Source organism: Rhipicephalus microplus, chromosome 2, assembly GCF_043290135.1.
Source record: "Rhipicephalus microplus isolate Deutch F79 chromosome 2, USDA_Rmic, whole genome shotgun sequence".
Taxonomy (NCBI): Eukaryota; Metazoa; Arthropoda; class Arachnida; order Ixodida; family Ixodidae; genus Rhipicephalus; species Rhipicephalus microplus.
In genome coordinates, this window is record NC_134701.1 from 110,723,795 (window position 1) to 110,746,416 (window position 22,622).

A 22,622-nucleotide genomic window follows, 5' to 3' on the forward strand; every position below is an offset into this window, starting at 1 on the left:
GCCGGTAACACGTCGGCCACTTACGCACTGCCACTGCAGAGCACGTCATCGCCCACTGGCGGTAAGTGGCACATACTTTTCTTCTGCTTGTTGCACAAGCCTTCAACCGCAGGTAGAAACTCTCTTCGTCTCCTCTACTGCTTGGTCACTGTAGAACAATTCACTTCACAGCGGAAACCTCTCTTTATCTCCTGATGTGACTCCCTCCGCTACTGTCTTATATGGACTAGCCGCTGAGTTGCCGAAGTTTCTAGGCGTTGTGTCGGCACGCCGCACAGCCAAAGCTGGGGAACACACGGGACGTTTCTCGAACTATCCGCGACCCGTGACGCAACCAGAAGTGACTACCTTCTTCCTTCTCGATGTTTCTGGAGTTGGCTGAGTGTTAGAATCAAGGAGGTTGGTCGGCGTGGCTACGGCGCTTTCGACAGGGAGAGGCGGAGCGCGCGAGTTATCTTTAGATGGTTGTTACTGCTTTACGCCGCTTCTGTCACATCTGCTGGGCACTTTGATTTCACGTAGCGGTTAGAATTCAATGGCGCGCGCTGTGTTGAGCGCTCAATTGCAACAATTTAAAACAGGTTATACGGGCATAAAAAATAGGATGCCGTTATATCAAACCACCGAATGTTAGAGCCTCGCAAAATAATGCAGAAAATATACAAAAAACAGAAAGGAAAAAGGAAATCTTTTCGAAAGAAAGTTGCGACTATTACTTCGAACACTTTTTTGCAATGTTGCAATGGTTTGCAGTTTGCACGCGCTTTTACTGTGGTGTTTGTAAATGATTTTGCCTTTGTTTTTTATATATTTCTTTTTTTGAGTGCCAGCTGCATCAGTGATCACCAGAGTCTCACAGTAGGTGACTAAAGTTTCTTTCTTGTAGTTCAGGCCACCAGGCAAGGCCGACAATATCTATTCTTCCGAGAGACATCAGTGCCACAGCTGGGGTTACCAAAAAGGCATCAGGCTGTTCAGCATTGCTTTGTTTCCGATCGAATGTGGTGGGTTGCATTTCTTCTTTATACTGCCAAGCAGAACGTGAAGGAGCACGCGTTCCAAACCTTCGACGGAATGGCACGTCGTTGCGAATGCTTCCGATGGGCGAGATTTCAGAAAACGTCCCGTCAACAGCAGTTGCACTGGCGTGTACTCTTGTAGGCATATAATACGAGCCTTCGGAAACAGAAGGCTCATTTGGGAAGCTTCTCTAATATACGACAGTCGGCTGGGAGTTGCAGAAGGAAGGAAGTACAGTACCGCGAGCCTCCAAGTTTGACAGTTTTTCTGTGGAGCCGTCGCTTCGTTTACTCAAGCGAGCGTCGCTCAAAAGTGCCCCGCTGTGCGTTCACACGAGCTGCTCGTACGAAGTAAATTTGTTTTGAAGAACCAAACCTCCAGCAGCAGAAGTTTTGAGAAAGCGATTGCGAGACAGTTGATACGTAGCGACAGTTAAAAACAGCACAAATTACACACGAACCAAAATTCACACAGGACCAGCGTTGCCCGGTGTCAATTCGTGTTTGTATGTACATCGGATTGTTGGTTACTCCAGAGCCGAAGCTTTGTTTTTTTTTCTTTGGTGTTCAGAGCCAGAAGTTGTCGATGTTAAAAATGGATGATGTGTTCTTTACAGAAAACAGATAGGTGCGCATAGAGAATCACCGCACTGTGTTCACTTGGAAGAACGGGATAGTACAGGAAACTCATTGAACCGACAGCGCAGGTCTCATATTTCTGAAGTGAATGAAACTTTTTGCATGCACTACAGGCACAAGGTCTAAAGAAAAGCTGTTCAGAGATTCTTCATTTCACTCAAATACAATGAAGACTTGTATTGCGAAAATAGGATATCTGCAGCAAATCACACGTTCAATTTTCTTCATGCAATCATAGTAACACGGAAATGACATGCAGTTAACTGAGACGTTTACATGATTGTTACAAGAAGTACATAGCCATCAATAGAGAAGTGTTCTTTAAGTGCTAAATAAAGTAAAGCCTCTTTGAAACTGTTGTGAATTCCTCTTATCGATGTATTTACTAGAGCAGAGCAAGCAGCCTTAAAACTGTTGTCGTTGGATTGAAAGAACTTGTGCCACGAAAAGCAGAAAACTCAGAGCATAAAAATGGAAGCCATTGAGATCGTGAATAGTCGTAGCGCCCTTCGTTGTACAACGCATCGGCTTGTTAAGAAGCGTTTAAGTACATATCTTAGCTGTATAGGTGAAGCTCGCGTATTTTATACGTTGTACTCGACTGTGCCATTCTTGCATGAGATTGGACAGAAGCAATGAGAGGCGCTTTCGAAAACCCCTGCTGCAGTCAGAAAACTATATCAAGCAACGCTTAGATGATAGGACCTGCGGGGCCTTGTGGTATTCCAAAAAACGGTTCTCACCCACAAGAAACGCTCCTCATACAGAGATGTCATGCGCTTTTTATGCAATTCGTGAATAAGAGATGTATCATTTCTAATTTCTAATTTCTAATTTTTGTGGCTTTCAATGCTTCTTTTGGATGAAGCTAGTGTTTTTTTCAGTCAGATGTTGTGAAAAGGTGCTTACACAAATTAATTCGTAGACTTTTTATTACATAGTAGAGATTTGAATATACAAGAGAATTCAGAGACTTCTTATACTTGAAATACTCTTCATCATCCAAAATTTCATCCCGTCATGGTGGTCTAGTGGATAAGGTACACGGCTGCAGATCCGCCGGTCGCGGGATCAAATCCCGGCTGCGGCGGCTGCATTTCCGATGGAGGCGAAAATGGTGTAGGCCCGTGTGCTCAGATTTAGGTGCTCGTTAAAGAACTCCAGATGGTCACAATTATCGGAGCCCTCCACTATGGCGTCTGTCATAATCAAATCGTCAATTTGGGACGTTTAACCCCACATATACATCAATCAATTATGCACGATTTTAGAAAAACTGCATAGATAAGCCGGAAGACTCACGGTATATTCAGTTCGAGTATGAAGGTCTTTCTTGGTTATTCAGGCTAGTTGTGCTATAGGGTGTATGCACTGCAAATAAAACGCAATTTGTAGCTGCGGTGCGGCGGGCCGGGCGCCATTTTCGAGATTTTAATGCAACAAACAACCCACGCTTGCCACTTTGTTTGTGGTGTTTATGTGAGGGAATCGTCAGGTGTTCCCTGACATTCCGTGTTTTTGTGTCTTTCATTTACATTACCACCGCGTTGCAAGTTTCTTTCACCATTGCGTGCTGTACTAACTTGTAAAAATGTTCTGGTAGCAGCAAGATTTCGTTTTTTGGGTTGCATCAAACCAACAATCATCAACACCACTGTTTACAGCTGCTCCGACCCCACAAATAACAAGCTTAACGAAGAAAACGGACGACAGCTTCGTTGCATTCGTACACTGACTTACCATGTCGTCCAACATGTAGGCTTTTAGGTTGTGCCGGAAGTCAAAGTTGGTCAGTGTACAAATGCAGCGAAGCTGTCATCTAGCCTCATGGCTGAGCCGAATGCTTCACTTATACATAGATATATATGTGTCCTACAACTGAATTTGTGGGCCAAATTGGTGCAACGTGTGAGCACGGCTTGCTCATGTCAGATATGCTCATGCAGTGCGAGCAGAGAACTTCTCCGTATACCCCAATCAGTTACCACGGTGGTGGTGGCTCTCCCTTGAATGCCTGTAAGTGGCGAACTTGCAACGTGACGGCAATTTAAATCAGCGCTTAGCTTAAGCTCTTAGACAAGCATGACCTCAGGCATGAAAAATAAGAGGAACATATCAATTATTGACGATCAATCAAGTAAACAATAACAAGGGAGTCAGATGGGCTGGTAGCCACGTCAGCGATTAATTACTTGCCCTATCGCTAACTCAACAGATAGCTAGAAAAAAATGTACAAGTCGCTGACGCGCGGTAAATCATGTACAACCTACCATTGAAACGACGACGACGAAGTTCACCCGTGGAAACTTCAGAACCGCTTGTGACGTAAATATTAGCCTCCGAGAAACTGTAGCTCTATTGTTTCTCCCGCATCACGAAGGTTATCCCGTGACCCAGTGAGCCGACGATGTCCGCATGGCGCACGCTGTAGTGTAAGAGCCAGCATTGCTCTTGAAGAAGTCGTTTGATTGCACCAAGGGTCGCACCACATTCTGCGTCTTGATGATGTAGCACACTTTGTTTAACACTTTAGGGGAAATCGCGTTGCGTTTGGCATCGCAATGCGGCCAAGATGCGACCACGGTGGCAGTGGCACGCTGACAGCAGCTCGCACGAACGCAAACGCTTGATGGGTGTACTGTTGAGCGGTGTAACCACGTCGTTGGCTACGGCGGTGCATGCGCCGCATTGTCGGGAAGCGGACGAATTCCGTCCTTACTTCGGGAACTGAGGCGATATCGCTAATCGCGTCACTATACACCTCACTGCCATCAAAAATTAGCACCGTCATCACTGCAGCTAGGAACATGACTAAAGTGACGTAGAATGAGGGAAGTGTTAAAAGCACCACGCAAAAAATTTGGAAGAGTGAGGGTCGTTCGCGGTGAACTTCCGCGCCGCCGCGCTGCCCTGCCGGACCCATGGCAAGTTGAATACAACCGGTATAGGAGGCTCTATAGATGCCCTTACGTTCACAAAATTACGGCTGATCAGCTGCTCGTGGGGTTTAGCACCATCTCTGTGAAGAGGAAACACTTCCGGTGGTACAAAAAATAAAGCAGATGTGACGCGACAGTTAGTAGGAACTTGACGTCATTTGTGTGCACTGGCGCCAAATTTGATCTCATGTCACTTTTGATTGATTGATTGATTGATGTGTAGGGTTTAACGTCCCGAAACCACCATATGATTATGAGAGATGCTGTAGTGGAGGGCTCCGGAAATTTCTACCACCTCGGGTTCTTTAACGTGCACCCAAATCTGAGCACACAGGCCTACGACATTTCCGCCTCCATCGGAAATGCAGCCGCCCCAGCCGGGATTCTATTCCGCGACCTGCGGGTCAGCAGCCGAGTACCTTAGCCACTAGACCACCGCGGTGGGGCTCTCATGTCACTTTTCATGGGCTCCTAGTCACTAAGGACTTGCCCATATGCGATAACTGGCGAGTCCTCCACGAGTGCGCTTGAAGTCAGCGCCAGCTATACTAATGCCGACTCATGACTAGTATTGATGTTTAAGTAGAGTAGTAGATTTATTTCGTCTCTTGAAACAAAAAAAAAAGTATACTACCACTCACATTGCTGCAGTTTAACAAAAAAACTTGTTCTTCTAACTTTCGACATTCGTGGCATCTTCCACAGATGTATTAAAGGAACCAACAGCGTACACCATCTCCTATTTGCAGGGTTGCTTATTTGCTTCACACATGTGGAGATTTTATAGCATGCACAATCCTGGTGTTCTCAATCTAGAACAGGAACAAACGACCCCTATTCGTGCCGAGATTGTGTTATTTCAGTAATAGTAAATGTCAAAATGACTCAAATTTCTGGCACTGCGCATAAAAACGTTTGCGGACACTGCTTGCGTTTACTTTTTTGCATTATAGAACAAAATTTACTGCTACATAAGCGAATGCAGGCTTGCGAAGTAGCATGAAAGATAACTTGGCGATCCGCTCACCGATAACGCGAACATCAAAGGCACTGCGTGCTCAAGAACGAAACTTGGCTGCTGGAATAATAATGAATAGAAATCAAGCGAGTACTGTATTCTAAACTATTGCCCTTGTTTCTTATCGAAAGACATGTGTCACCGGGCAGACGTTTTTTGCTACTGCAGCCTTGCAAAGCACATTGTTTCCTCAGGTACCGGCGCAAGCATTCCGCGGTACAGTCCCTAAAGTTCCGCCGCCCGTTGGACAGGGCACTCAAAACGTTCGCCAACGATGAAACACACCGCACAACTCCACGCAAACAAGTGCGGCCGACTAAAAACTTGCGAGGTGGTTTGACACTGCAGACGAATTTTACGAGCGTGCATTTCCGCGCGTGGGCTACACTGAGGAATAATAGCGTGAGCAGAGTGTGCTAGAGGAAAGGATTTTTCGTAAAAATAAGGAACTGTCATAAATTCTTTGCGCATTACACCTACATAACAAGGGGGGGGGGGGAAGAAATGTGATTTGTAAATCACAGTGATTACTTCGGCTTTGAATCAAACTTAGTTTTTGAGTGTCAGTGTTTTTTCTCTCCACAGACAATCGCGCTTCAATCGCAGCTCCCATAACTCTCCGTGATAATGTCACTGGTATTAGCTTCTGTACCGCTTTTCGCCAGAACTTTCACGACCTATTTCAGTAGACCCTGCGTGTGGGCTTCCTCCGCGGTGGTAACTGCGTGAAAGCGCAGTAGCGCCTGATATTTGCCCCGCTAATAATCAACGTTACAGTTATTTGCACAGGATTTATTATTACATCAGTGCAACGTAATAATGTGGTGACTTACCACCGAGATAACAAGTTCGGTAGTTGTGAAGGTGGGATCTTGTATACTTTCTTTATGTCATTTTCACACGGATTTCATCTCCACTTATTCGCGTGTGTGAGGAACGCATTCTGCGTGCACCCATTGTGAGCAGAAGTACTTAATTTTGTTTCATGTTGAATGATGATCCTAAACATCCTGCAAAAGAGAATAAGCTACAGATCACAAAGATAACCAGAAGAACGTACGTTGTGGGTTCGGTAGCTGTCGAGCCGATTGTGATCGCGTTCCAGACCCCCATACCACCTTTTTTTTATTTTGGTTTCTCTTAATCACGATTTCTTTCTTTATCCATGTCTTCAAGCGACAGCTCACCCTGTCGTCTGCTCTTACTGACTCACCTTGAGGCACTTCTTCAGACACAAATATGCACGTCGTAAATGGCTATCTCATAGTAACGCCTTTCTCTATTCTACCTCATTTCTTTTATTTAGTGCAACCTATTAGCTTCACAGGACCGCCGCTGGTGCTGTGATGTTTCCAGCATTTTCTTGTTAAGCAATATGGTTTTGTTTGATGTGGCCGTGGTACCAAAAGTAAAAAAAGAATACTTTGCGTAACTCTCACGTTTTGGTATAGTCATGGCATCACTAACTGGACATGCTTGTGATTTGCATAATGACTCATGGTAATACTATGTCACGTGGCGTGCAAACACAGTTTTTTTGGACAGAAGTAATAAGGACGATGCACGGCCTGATGACTTGATGTTGTGCGCATGTATGTAAAACACTAAAGACGACTAAGATTCACTTCCTCCAGTATTCGGTATATAATTAATCTCTCGTTAGAAAAATAATTTTGCAATCACTCGGCCCAGCAAATGGCCGAGTTTCTCGTAACCAATTAGGCCCCACGCAAGAACTACTGGTTGCAATTTAAAGAAATTTCGTACATTTATTTAATTCCAATAGAAAACAACATGTGCATCACGTATTGTTTCATGAGGTAAGATACTAATATTTATCAAGCTATGGTCCACTGCAAAATATTATACGAACGAAAGTTACGTCTGATATTCACATCAGCACACCTCAGGGTGCACTTCGCTGCGAAATTGCTGACGTCTGTTGTGCAATTTCAGTGCTGATGTTAAGTGAGAGCGTACGATACCTCCTAAACGACAGTGTTCTCGGCGTGCCGTGCCCGGTAAGCATGTCTTACGCACAAAACTGCTCCGATTACAAAACCACATCGATCCACCTCGAAACGCTTGGCTCATAGCCAAAAACATGAAGCACAAAACTAACGAATCTCTGACTGCACCGCATGATACAGACTGGCGCAAGGCGAGGAAGCTGCTGAATAAATAAATTACTCACACGAAATCAGGAGTCTTGCATTTCAAATAAGGCATCGGTACCTTTTTATGTCTTGTTTGGGCCGAGCATACAGGGTCCAGCAAATAAATATAAAAAAACGTTCTCAACGTAAAAAGAAAACCTAAGAAATACGCAACGCACGAAATATACAATTAACATAACATTGTGAGACTCAAGCTAGCGTTTTCGTACTTCGCGCGTAAAAATACCCTACATTTTTATGCTGCAGAAGCACTATCACACTGTTATAAACAGATAAATCAATGCATTCACAGAATAGGAATAAACCACTGAACAGGAGCGAAATCCCACAATTCCGATAGCAAGAACAAAAATGCTAGCAGGTAGATGCTCCGGTTGAAAAATGGCTGTGCTTTTAGCATATTACACAGGAACCTAGGATGGTATAGGTCTCCAGTCAGGCATCGTTTGCCATTCAAATGCAGCTAGTGTCACGTAGCCAGCATTTGAACCGAATATACTCATCTTCAGGAGCGCTATATTGAGGCAAACACATGTGGTGTCCATTGTCTTGAGGTGCTTCCATATTTTCAGTACTGCAAGTGAATCTGCACTCAGCTGATTGTTTTGTTGGTAAACAGACCTGAAGCTTCAGTGAAAAAACATCACTACATGCGCTTGGCAATGCAGATAGACACACACACACACACACACACACACACACACACACACACACACACACACACACACACACACACACACACACACACACACACACACACACACACGCAGCCCCGCCGCGGTGGTCTTGTGGCTAAGGTACATGGCTGCTGACCCGCAAGTCGCACGATCGAATCCCGGCTGTGGCGGGTACGATTCCGATGGAGGCGGAAATGTTGTAGGCCCGTGTGCTCAGATTTGAGTGCACGTTAAAGAACCCCAGGTGGTCAAAATTTCCGAAGCCCTTCACTACGGCGTCTCTCATAATGATATGGTGGTTTTGGGACGGTAAACCCCACATATCAATCATCAAACATCAACACACACACACACATATATATAAATATATATATATATATATATATATATATATATATATATATTGGGATACTACGATGCAAATTTTTTTGTGTTTGTATGTCTGATGATTTGTCTGTTTGTTAAGATGTGTTTAGAGACTGTTAATTTCATGAATGGTGAACATATACTACAATCCAACTGAACATCGCAACAGAACACAACATCCACAGACGCTCCAACATTTTTTACGAAATTAAATGTCACCTGAGACGGTTTTGTCTTCTTGCCTTTTATATTTCCGCTTTTGTTCCACAATCCAACCACATCTGCAGTGCCCACCAATAATTATCTGGTTCCGGCGTTCATACTTGTGCGTAGTATCGAGCAAAAAGCAAATGTTGCCCCTATTTGAGGCAGAACACCAACACGTCAATGTAGTGCGCTCTGTTTCTTTATACTTTAAAAGTCGTACACAAGTAATTCTAGGGAACGTAGCGTTTATTACGCTAAGCTCACAATGCAATGATATGCACGAAGAGGCGGGTGCTTCCCGCGCTTCGCTAAAACGATGCGGTGGTGGCGCATGCCGGTTGCGCGCATCGAGGCAATTCAACGCAGCGCCTCTACAATTCCACTCACTGATTTTCTCGCGCAGAACAACAGACACAGAGAGACAGCGAACTTTAATAGATACGGACGAGTTACTGCTGGGCCCGCCAGCGAGGGGTCGCTGTAACCGCTGGTCGCGCCTACGTCGAGGACAGAACGCCGTGACGCTCCGCCTGCTGCTGGGCCCTCAGGACTGCCTGGAATTGCCTACTGAGTTCCGTACTTCTTATTGTCTCCTTTCATTCGGCTTCACTTGAGGGAAGGTTGTTAGGCAGCGCGGGACACCGCCAGAGCATGTGAGCCATAGGCAAAAGGTTTCATTACAGTCAGCGAAGCTAGGGTCAAGGTCCGCGTATATTTTACTTGGAATCCCCGCGATGAAAAAGACCCCGTCTGCAACATTCTGAAGGTCGCTGACTGTGCTCTGCCGAGCTTCGCGTGAGGAAGGAATAGATTCTTCTGCCAAGTTGGTAATGCGTGGTTATTTCATTGAGTGTGAGTAGTGCATTGTTCTGCTGAGTTCCTTTCTGCCCCTTAATAGCCTCCAGACCGTCGCGGAACGTAAGTTCTCGCAAGCAATCATGGGCCAGCTCGTTGAGGTTTGGGAAGTCTTCGAGAACGTTCTTCCACATGTGTACAGGGAACCAAGTGATAACATGATAACCTGGACAAGCCCTCTTTTCTAGAATGGAGGCCGCCTATCGATCGAGTTTGACTGATTGCTAAGCTTTAATAACGTCTCTTGAGTCGATGTAAATGTAAGAACGCTCTGGGTTCAACAAGGCCAGCGCAACCGCGATTTGCTCTGCTATACCCGGAATGGCCGCCTTTACAGAAGCGGAGGAGTGGAGCACTCCCCTCCCGTCTATAACCGACAACGCGAACATTCTATTGTTGCTGTACTGCGCTGCGTCGACAAACACGGCGGAGTCAATGTCATCCCTGACTCTCTTCAGGATGGCTCATACACGGGCTTTACGCCTACCCTTGTTATGTAAGCCGACCATGTAGGTCAACCTTGTTTCCCGACTCAGTTTTGGTCGCCCTTCCTCTGTGTGTCTAGGAGATATGCCAACATCGTCAAGGATTCTCCTGCCTGCCGAGGTCGACTATAGCCTATCTAGGCAGTGACCTGCGCCTCTATGATCTCGCCGATGTTATTGTGTATACCAAGTTCATCTAGGTTGACAGTGCTTTTTGCAGAACAACAAATGAAAGTTTTATTCACTCTCTCCAGACGGAAGAAAAGAGTATCATTATTCGACGACGTTTGCTGTGAAACATGCAGATACAGGGCGAATTTTCATCACACGTAGCCACACGATCAATATTGATATAACAAAGCCCTAATGCGAATGTTAAATGCAATTTAAAGAAAAAAGGATTGTTATTTGAAATTGTATCATTTACGCAAAATGCTTTGTTCTCTCGAGAGAGTACGTCCGTTTCTTCTGTCCATACACTACAGTTGCAGCCAAGTATTTCTCTCTGCAAGCGTTTAGTGTAGGGTAGTGTCACAAAGGGCAGCAACAATCGGCCAGCCTTGTGGCTCCAATGTGACATCATTGCTACCAAAGTGAAAATAGCTCGAGTGACTAATTGAGTATAACGTTCCAGAGCTCACGCCCAACGTTCCGCGCCCAGCCCATTTGCTGTAACAGCCATCGACCGGCCCTCAATTGCAGCTGACGGCCCCCAAAAAGGAGCTTTGGTTTGTTGACTTGCGCGTGCATTACAAATCAAAGGCCTGTTTCCATTGGTTGGCGGCGTCTGTAAGTACGTTTGTGAACTACTTCTCATTAGTGGCTTACACACCTTGCTTTACTTATACTTTATTGATTCCTGTTTGACTACCATGAATGCAGGTTGTACAAGAGACATGCCCTGGTGATATCTGAATCTCCTATGCATTAGCTACTGTGTTTTCGGCTTTGCGTTATGACATGATGGAGGTTTACTGACAGCCAATATGTTGAGGTTTTTTTTATGTAGTCATAGCGGGCAATCGTATTTACAGTCCCGTTCTGTTTTTGCAGCGGCATGACGGCTCTTCAATACAATAATGCCAAGCACAGCAACCTAATTTTTTTATGTCAGACACACCTGCCAATGCGCCTTGTTGATGTCATGTCGGTAATTTTGCATAAAAATGATTTTTGTACGTGCTTCAAATGAATGCTTTGGAGTGTGTAAAAATGTAAATTTTTGACTGAAGATCACCCCTGCGTGGTGGTCTCTTGGCTAAGGTACTTTGCTGCTGACCCGCTGGTCGCGGGATCAAATTCCAGCTGCGGCGGCTGTATTTTCGGGGGATGCGGATATGCTGTAAGCCTGTGTGCTAAGATTTGGGTACGCGTTAACTTTAGATCACAAACAACCTTTGATGTGATTGCTTTCGGTTGTTTTTCTTTTTGGCAAGCGGTTGTCTGTGGTTTTCATCACCTCTATTCTTCATGTTGTTTTCTGTTGTTTCAATGCGTGCCTACAAAAATGCCCTGCCTTTGAAGTAGTAAAGCAGTTGTGAGCACAACACCGTGTGTGTTTTTCTTCTCTAAACGTTCCGTCTTTTTTTACGCTTACAAACCTGTCTAAATAACCCCATATGGTTGAAATTTCCAGATCCCTGCACTTCGGCGTCTATCAAATAATACGGTTGTTTTGGGACGTTAACGCCCCATAATAAGTAATTGATGCTTGAAGGATTGAAGACTACATGCACGATTGATAGAAAATGCTGCGGAACCTTACATGACCAGCCAAAAGATTTGAGGAGTAAGATCCAAGCGTCAATAAAATGAAGAATTATGCGAAATTTATTTCGCCTCACGAGCTGTGTACTAATGAAATTGATCTAAGAAATAAACAATTACAACTGTGAACAAGAGACAAATGACGTGAAAGTTCACGCAGGAATGTAATTTATATGATACTTGGCCCGTCGATTGAGTTCCACAGACACGCCTTTATTGATTAGAAACAAAAACCTAACGTCAAAGAAGCAATTATTTGTACCAAAATGAACTTGACTGCTTGCAACGAATGATTAGAATAGCTTTTAATCGTGAAAACTCCTGGTTCAACTGTACGAACAGGTATAGTTCAAGATTTTGCGTTTTAATGCACGCTTCATTCTATGTCAGCATTCAAGTTAGTTCTTACTTATTAAACGGTAGAGTTACCAAAACAGGGCCATGTTGCTGTTAAAAACAATTACTCGACAAATATATTTCCCAGTAAATCTCGCTTATTCTTCGTATCTACATGTGCTCATGACTTGTCTGGAGAGTGGGGTGTACAGGAAGGTGCCGACGTTTTGACGTTCGACTCTTTTGAAGTAGCTAATTTGGTAGTTAGTAACAAAACAACACTATATTCTGTTGTATTTTAGTACCATTTTTAAAGCACAAATGAATGCAAGAACAGTAGACAATATACGAGATCGCTGAATTGTATCCTCAAGCTCTTACCAACGTCTGGCTAAGGACGTACAGATTCTTCTAACGGAACTTTGTGTGGCGTCTTCATGGTTATTTTATTATTCAAATTTATCCCGTACTGGATGTTGCGTTTATGTACAAATTTTATGTGTGAAGGATTTTTGATCAAACTTCGGGAAATTTGAGCGTATCTATCTTTCTATCTATCCATCTATATAGCCACTTATGTTTTGGTGTTCTGGTAGTCACCCCCTTCACTTGCTGTGCTCCAAAATTAGCAAGGGAGGGTAAGATGATTTGACAATTATGACGCGCTGGTTAAGACATGAATATTGTCACAATCCCGTTGCGTACGTCGTCTAATACTTCTCACTAGACAACGGCACATACCCACGGTCGAGTATGTGGCTCTAGTATTTGGGTATGTGCCACAGGTGATTGACACTAAGTATCGACCCAGGAACGATGAGAACACACATGGGCAATTTTAACGCGTGAGCGTTAAGCAATACTCGACATAACATAAACGTCAGGGGTGCAGCTGCAATCGAAATAAAATTTTGCGTGGAATGAAGCATTCTACCACAAGGCTACGACAGGTCTCGTACTTTTCAAATAGACGCTAATCTTCGTGAAACTTCAATAATGCTTGCCGTGCTGGTTGCCCAATTTTATAAACATCACGTACGTACTCCTTTGATACAGCCGTCATGTCGTATTCACGTAAATTGTTGTTAATTGCCAAGCGCTGATGTTCAATCATGTAGCAGTGTCTAGGACCAGCATCTTCGTGAAAATTAGCACTTCATATCAGCTTCTGCTGTTGGTAATACGTATGTTTTCGTGGGCGTCGTTGCGCCAGCGGAAACAGCTGGTTTTACCAACATTTGCAACTCTTCAACATATGTCAGTGCGTGCAACATTTGTACTTATATTTAGCGTCATTTCACGACGTGTAGTTTAATAAAAAAATTGCAACATGGTCACTGTTCCTCCACATGCTTCGCGTAACGTTTATTCCCAGGTACGTGAGATCTGCCGAACATCTTTAATTAGTATTGTTTATTGAAAAAACACATCAGTAATAATAACTGTTTAATCTTTACAATTCAAAAGATTGTGTTATTATGAAAGACGAATATGAGAGCCGTCGGTATATAGAGTTTCATAAATTTTTAAAATGTGGTGTTCTTTACCTGCTCCTACCTCAACGTACAGAATCGTGGAGCACTGTGTCGCCATCGTAATGCGGCTGCAGTGACCGCGACCATCTGAATTAAGGTCAACAATTCAGCACCATGATCCCTAGATCACCAAGAAAGGGCAAACGTACGAGGACCGTAAATTTTGAGGGTCTCACAGATGTCCCTAAATAGAAACACTTTTTGCCCAAAAGCGTCCTGCCCCCATATTTGTGGCCTGCGCATTCTTTGCTGTCAACGTATCTTAGAGCTCCGAGAAGCACGATGCGCCCAATGTTCTGAGCGTCTATCATGTGAAATCTTGAAGATCCTACCTGTCGAAACAAAGAGCATCCTACTTTCTCTCTACGATGATTTAGGGTTTACGGGTGAGATGTCTGCTTCTTGAAGAGAGGCTATTCTTATTCCGACTATAAAACAAGGCAAGGGGCTATTCTGCGGGGTGAGTTAGGAGCTTATCACGCCAACAAGTTGCCTTTGTAAGCGTTTGGAGACAATTATAAACAGGTGCATGCACTTCCTTAAAACAGTCTACTTGACTCGTACTAGTGTGAGTTTTGAGGAGGAAGACCCTCTATTGACCATCTAGTACGTATCAATGCACACATCTGAGACGCCGGCGTGGCCAAAGAATTCTTTCTATCTGTGTTCCTCGATATGAGAAAGGCTTACGACATCGTCAGCTACATGTCCAAATGGACGTTCTGTGTACAGGCGGGTAATTTGTTGTCTAGAACACTTGTGCAAGAGACGGAAGTGCTGTTATGTGTATTTAGTTGTACTCTTTTTATTATCAAGATGAATTCCTTGCGTCTTTACAACATAGGAAATGTGATTTATCGCACATATATCGATGATGAGCAAATTAGTTTTATATCATGTAATCTGATAAAGTGCAAGTGGCAGGTCCACCTAGGTCTGAACAAGATGACAAATTGGGCAGAAAGGAATAGTTTCAGTTTTATTGCTCAAAAACACCGCTACGTCATGTTCTCCCGGAAGCGGGACCTTGATCTTGAGGTAGATATAGACATTCATGGTGAACATCTTTTCGCAAAGACGGAGCACAAATTCTGACACCCACTTCTGGATAATGAGCTAACGGTAGTTTTGTTGCCGATAGCCTTAGAATTCGTTCTTCGACAAGCTACTATACGAAGCCTAAGTACCACTACACGCTAAAATATAGATATTGAATTGGCCATGCCGTACTCACGAGTGTTTGTAGCCAAAGGGTCCTCTCTGTAACTAACGTGATATGTTTCTTAGCCTCTAATGGAGGGGGCTACGTAACAAATAGCATGGTGATTGCCAAGAAAAAAAAGAAGTGTATTACCATACGATTGAACTCCACACAAAAAAAACTATGTGAGTGCATGTATAGCGACGTTTTTTTTTTGTTTTGGCGCTGCTATAGGCGCTGCATTGGTAGTGGGAATTGAATGATGTGGTCCCAGATACAGCACGGGTCAATCGATAAACCTGAAGTGCAGCCGGCGCTTGCACCATCATCAGTCACCCACATCCGAGTAGTTAAGGAGCGGGAATGTTGTTCCTAAAGTGTGTCTGCAGTATATGTCTCTCGGGATACGTCTGCCGCAGCTTACCGTGCCGAGGTGCTCGTTCTGTCTTCCTCATGACGTTGCAGCTTTTACTTGTGATCGGTTCTTCAGCAGAGTAGCATTCGCTAAAAATGAACGGCCGATTTTTCCATCATTTCTTTCTTTATTATTGGTGTTAGTGTAAGTGCGCTTTATGCGTGAACATCGTCGATGCCTTTGCAATTTCTTATTAGATTGAGCCACCCGGCATGTCGTTTATTAAGCAGCAAATTATATGAGCCTGTTCTGAAGTGCAGCTTCTTCATAATTTAAGTATGCCAATGAAAATTCACAGAAATAGATTTCAAACCTTTAATAAAAAAAGTGCTTCGCGCAATGAAACACGAGACATCTCTATTTAATGCAAAAATGAAAATATTGTCATTCCACATCTGAAAAAAGCTCAACTTTGAATGGCCTATCGGCTATCAATTTTTGGGGTCTTGCTGCAGCAATACAGACATGTACACAACTTTTTTTAGATTTTTTCTTCGTGAAGCAAGTGTTGTTACGCATGAACCAAGAGCAATTTCATTATATTGTGTAACTAAATAGGTGTTGAACTCGTCTCTTTGAAATGGAGCCATTTTAACGCAATTGCCTTAAGAGCTCGTTCAACAAAAATTCCGGTGCTGATGTCATTGGCTGCGAGAGAAAAACCATCATCTTATGTGTGACCGGAATATCAAGAACTGCGCAAATAAAACAAAATTTAGGATATCCCATGTCAGAGCCAGGATTGAACGTGTGCCCTTTACGTGGCAAGCGGGTGCTCTGAAACAAAGCCACGTGTCTGCTTGGAAATTCAATGAAGATAACTCCCCCTGCTTGTAATTGCAGTGATGGCAACTTTCGTACCTCACAACCACACGAGTCCTGTATACATGCTTCCCTATACAAGATGCAAGATCACAACAATAATGCGGTGTACAAGCTTACATTTCAATCGGGCAACACAAGATGTGATTATGATTACTTCATGGCTTAAAGGGGGCCACCCGTCACAAAAGGCAGACACCTTACTACGCCTTTTCTCTTATACCCACCTAGTGGGTGCATAGTGAAGACTGCAAGACTTCACGTGTACAATTTCCAATTTCTCTTGGTTTCAAGCATGCTACCCGTTGCACAGATTTGAGCCGTATGCGAAAGTTTCACTGAACAAGCCATTTTGAGCTCAGCATGAACTACAAGACATTGCTAAGGGATTCAATTTTAAGCTACAGGAACTCCCAATTTTTATATCACTTATGCTGGCACGTGAAAGCTTCAAGACGACTAGCTGGCAAACAGACGTTAAATAAAGAACGATTCAAGAGAAAACACCACGGGAACAACAATATTTCTAGTCAGCCGAACACTGAAGCGCCCGCAGAGCATTTCTTGTCTTGAAGTGTCTATGTTGCTTCCAAGTGACTGATGACGCAGCAAGGCTCTCTATTTGCATACGGACTCGTTAGTAACATGTAGATAAAGGCATGTCGCAGGTGGCTGCGCTTGTAACTTGAGAATCCACTTTGTATTTCTGTTTTGAACCATGTCTTGTTATTGCTACTTCTCTCGTAATGGCAGAATATGCACGTTATGCTTCGAAGTTGTTTCGATTTTCACCTATTTCGCACAGCGTCAAGTTTACCTTCCGGCCCTACGTACTCGGGGTCTACTAACTGTCGAATACTTAAATTTTTATATCATCATAAAAAAGAATGGGGCATGCTTTATAATAAATTTGTCGTGTGTATAGCACGTTTTCCCAATGTATAGCACCTTCACCGCCATAGAGGCTCCTAAAAAGAGACGGCCACACTCGCCGCAATGGCCTGACTAACAGTCCCACGTTTAAATTCACATATAAACCCAATAAAGTGGCTGGGGGAATAGCAGCCGTGATAGTTTAGTGTTAGAGCATCGAACGCGTTATAAGAGGGCCGTAGGTTCAATTCCTGCTCACAGCAAGTTATTTTTTCACCCACTTTTCCTTCTTCCTTTCTACACTACATTGGTTCTATAACTTGCAAAAACTGCAAGAGATTCGGCCACAGTGTGGCAAGATGTAAATCTAACGTTCGTTTAAGCACCTGCGGAGGGAGCCATCCTTTAAGCAAGAGTACCGCCACAGCACAAAAGTTTTGTCTCTGTTGGGGGAGTCACAGCGCTGACAACTCTGACTTTTCCACTCGTTTCCAGGAGGTTCGAATCCTAGAAGTTATTGACCGCTGCCGCTGTTCTCGAACGGAAGCCATTGACATAGTTAGAGACAGGGCTTTTGGATACTCTGGTATTACAGCGCGCTACACTTTCAGTATGAACTCAAATCTATGGCAGGCTATTGAAAGTTCTGTGGAAACAGTAGTGAGTAAGGCTATGAATAAACTCAGATCTAACCTTTCGACTCTTTGGTGCAAATTCATTCAAGTCAGATTGGGCAAATAGTACAGACTAGTACAGAACATGCTGTATAGGACATTACCAGCGATGCCACTCAGCTGCGCAACGTAGTGTTTGACGAACTTTCTGCATCTGCAGGCAATTAAGGCTAAGCAGTCAGGAACACAGGCGCACTTAGACTGACATACGCCTCAGCTGAGCACAAGTGCTGCAGCAGATATGGAACTCGATATGCCAACTAATAAACGTACCATATCCCCTATCTTCACTGATCTCAAGTCCAAATCTAAACAGATTTAATCAACTATTTCGCGTGAAGATGCTAAGGGCGCGACATGTGCCTCTGCGGCACGACCAACACCATAGGTCAGTTGAGTGTACTACAGGGAAACTGCCGTTCTAAATTCTCAGCCTCAACCGACTTACATTACTTTTGCAATAATTTTAATCTTGATATTTTAATTTTTCAAGACAATTGGCTCACACCACTTAAAAATATCTATCTTGCCGGTTTTCGTTCTTTTCAATTAGATCGCCTATCACGTGGTGGTGGCTTAATGATCCTTGTATCAAGTAAATCATGCCATAGAGAAAAATTTCTTTAAGAATGTTAGACACGGATTGTGAAATATGGGCATTAGACTTGTGTCTCCCCGGATACCACCCTTTTTCAAATATAAATTGTTACTTTCCCTCCAGTGCGCAAAGTACGCGTTATCTTGACAGTGTTTTGGTGACATGTAGGAAAGAAATTGTACTCTCAGGAGAGCTTAATTCACATCATTTGTCTTGGGGTATAAGGACAGATTCTTGTGGTAGGTGACTGTGAGATTGGACTATTGATCACAAGCTCTCGTGTCTGAGTAAAGGTCATGTAATATTTGTCCGAGGACAGGCTTGCTCAGCATGGGATTTAACGCTTCGCTCCAATGCAATCCAGGTTTTGACATGGGCTGTTCTGAATTCGGCAACTAACAGTGACCATCTTCCTGTAGTTTTTGATAATACTTATCCAACAATAACTTTAAATCAGCTAAAACGCACATACATCAACCATAGCAAATTTCAAGCCTGCCTCCGTTCTTCAATTTCTAAGCTTGGAAATGGCAGTACTAAGGAGATTGCATCTACGATTGGTTCGAAGCTGGAGTTGCTAATTCCAGCTGGAGTTGCTAATTCCAGATCTAGAAAAAGTTTCGAATTTTCTATTTCATCGAATAAACGGTCCTCCTCTTGTTGGTGGAACGATGAGTGTACGCATAATTATAGAAGACGAAAAGCCGCTTGGAATAAAGTTCATAATCAAAACCCAATAAACTTGAAGGAGTATTCATTCCTTCCTGGCGTACTTAAGCTTACAGTAAACCGCGCGAAAAAAGAATACGACAGCAGACATTTGTATTATCTCTCTAAATAAAAAATAAGCGTGCTTTGTTCGCTTATCTTCGGACAAGAAAAGTAATGCCAGCACCTTGAATGGTGCAGTTATGTGTTCTGACGCCGCAAGAAATGAACACCTCTCTAGAAGACGTAGCTCAAGGTCCAGAACGCCGCCTCACTGCTAATCGTTTGGCTATTCGGCTCATGGTTGTAAACTTGCATGCATTTCCAAAAGTTTCTTTAGCTGAATTGAGTCAGAGAGTATTATGCTTACCGAGGACAGCTCCCAGACCGTATGTAATTACGAACTCTATGTTGAAATGTTTACTCCAGGGATCACCTATTTTTTTGCTAGAACTAGTAAATTATTCCTTAGGGAACGCATGGAAACCTCCCGAATGAAAACTTGCCAAAATTATATTGTTGCTCAAAAATGAAAATCAGGCATACGTGTCGGATAACATAAGGCCAATCGCACTGACAACAAACTTATTGAAGCTGGTTGAGAGAATCATCAATATACGAATTAAGGAACTTATTATTGTGAGGTCAATTCTAAGCCCCTGTCAAATTAAAATTATGTTCAGGGCTGGTTGTTCAATTTGGGATGCCCACGTTGATTTAGAAAGTTAGCTTCAATCTGCTTGACTGCATAAATAATATGCAGCTTCAGTTACCTTCGACATCGCTAAAGCATATGATACCGTGGAGCACTGTATTTTGATAGATCGATTAGAATACCTTAATTTTCCAACATACAAAGTAGCTTGGGTTCACAATTTTCTTGCAGGCAGAAAAATTTACTGTTTTAAGGATGGGTTATCATCATCTACTCATATACAAACGAGGGGAGTACCGCAAGGCTCAGTGCTTTGCCCGGAGCTTTTTATTTACTAATGAGCACCATCCCATGTAATCAGGATACAACAACTTATGTTTATGCAGATGATATCGCGTTTTGTTGCAATGGGAGATAACATTCAAACCCTATATGAACGGCTCCAGACTTACCTTAATATATTAGAGAGCTGGCTCGATGGCAACTGCTTACTACTTAATCCGAGTAAATGGGCCCTCCTTGTTTTCTCGCTGCAATACCCTGTGCACATCTCTCTGTCTTAACATCATAAAGATATACCACAAGTGGAATCTGTTATATGGAATCTGGAATCTGGAAAAGTGGAATCTGTTCCAGCTTCCAAGTTGCGGCCTCTAGTACTTCTAGAAAAAAAGCTTTGCACTTATGCCTTGACCAGCCCAAAACAGTTGCTCACAATGTGTTGTATCTCGAATAGAGGGTCCCTCCGCTTTTTTTGTAGAATTTGCCTTCGGACTGTAATACATTTTTAAGAATTTACGAATCACCTATACAACATTCCGAAACAGCCTTTATTTCTACACAGGTATCAATTTTTGGTGCTAGATGGCCGCGATTTCACAACCCACAAATTATATTTTCGCAAAATTTACTGAAGCCTCTAAACGTGCGGATATGCGACATAATGCCAGGTCGTGATAATTCATACCTTGTGGAAACTCAATTTGACGGCAATTTCCCTATTAACGCCAAATTACTGCCCCATAATATTTTGTATGGTTTAATACAAGATCACCTGCGCAGTATTAAAACGAACGTTATTATTGCTACAGACGCATCGCAATATGATGAATAATCAGGAGCTGGTATTTTAGCCCTTTTTTATATTGAATTTACTCCCTTCGACTACCCGATTTAATTACCGTTTTTTGTGGCTGAATTTCTGGCAGTAGTGCTCGCCTTACGCAAGTTAGATACAGCAGTTACATCAGCTGTCATAATAACAGATTCTTTATCTCTCTGTGCGGCACTTTCTGTTGGTGCTGATAATCAAGTAACAAAGGCGTTCCATGCACTAGTGCATTTGCATTTCAGAAAAGTATTATTAGGTTGGGTGCTTGGACATAAAGGTTTATTTCTAAATGAAAGAGCCGATTCCGTAGCTAAGTCGTCAATTAGCGAACTGATTCTACCGCACTGTTCATCACCCGCTTAAGTGACTGCTTCTCGATTCCACAGACGTACGCTCATGGAAGTGCTTAGAGGTACAGCACTAACAAACTCCACAAAATATCGCCATTTTTTATATCCCTGGCAAAGACACCTTTGCCACGCTCCTTTACAAGAAGTAGTCATCCCAAGGCTGCGTTGCCGGGTACCAAATCTGAATTTCCATAGACTCAGGTCTGCTCAGACGCCTTCGCTACTCTGTGGGTTCTGTGATGAACTGGAAACGATAGATCATTTATTTTTGACCTGCAGGCGGTTTAGCACATTGCCGAAAACCCTTTTAGAAATACTTTACGTGATTATGGTATGGACTTATCTGTGTCTGTCATTTTGTCTTTTGGAGCTTTCATTTCTGGGTTCTCCAAAGCGACAGTATGTGTGGCCGTCCCGGACTATATTGATGAAACTAATAGGTTGACTAATTAACCTATTTCATTGTTCTAACATGTGCACAAAATTAAATACGTTAAAAATGAGAGTATTGCTCTATTCTAAGTATAAATTGGTTTATGTAAATAATTGTATGTAGTTCATTAAGCACCACACTTTCCTAGGCTATCGCTAATCGTTCAAATATACCTCCATTATTCCAAATCTCAAAATTAATTTTTAAAACCACTTGATTTTTGGCCGATCCCCCATAATGGGTGCGCCACAATAAATGGGTGAACAAAAACAACAACTTTCCGTGTACGTTCCTTGGCATTATTGTCTGTTATATCTCAATACTATTGTGTCAAAACACGGAAAAATGACCCCTTAGGTATACACTTCTTTCCCTCATTCATTAGCGAGGGTCTTTTACTTTCATACTTGGTGCCATTAGGTTATATAAAAGGGACGATCGGTCAGCTGGCAGCTCGTAATAAAATCACGTGCTACGTGTCGCCATACAGGCTCATAAAAAAATACGCCACACTCGCTGCCATGGTTACAGGTGGCGCAGACCGACACTCCCACGTTTGAATTCTCACATAAACCCAATAAAGTGGCTGGGGGAATAGCTGCCATAATAGCTCAGTGGTAGAGCATCGAACTCGTTATTCTAAAGTCATAGGTTCGATTTATGCTTCGGCAACCTATTTTTTCACCCACATTTATTTCTTTTATTTACAAAAAATTGGTTCTAATACCTTCCCCTATACATTTCTCGGCATTATTGTCTGC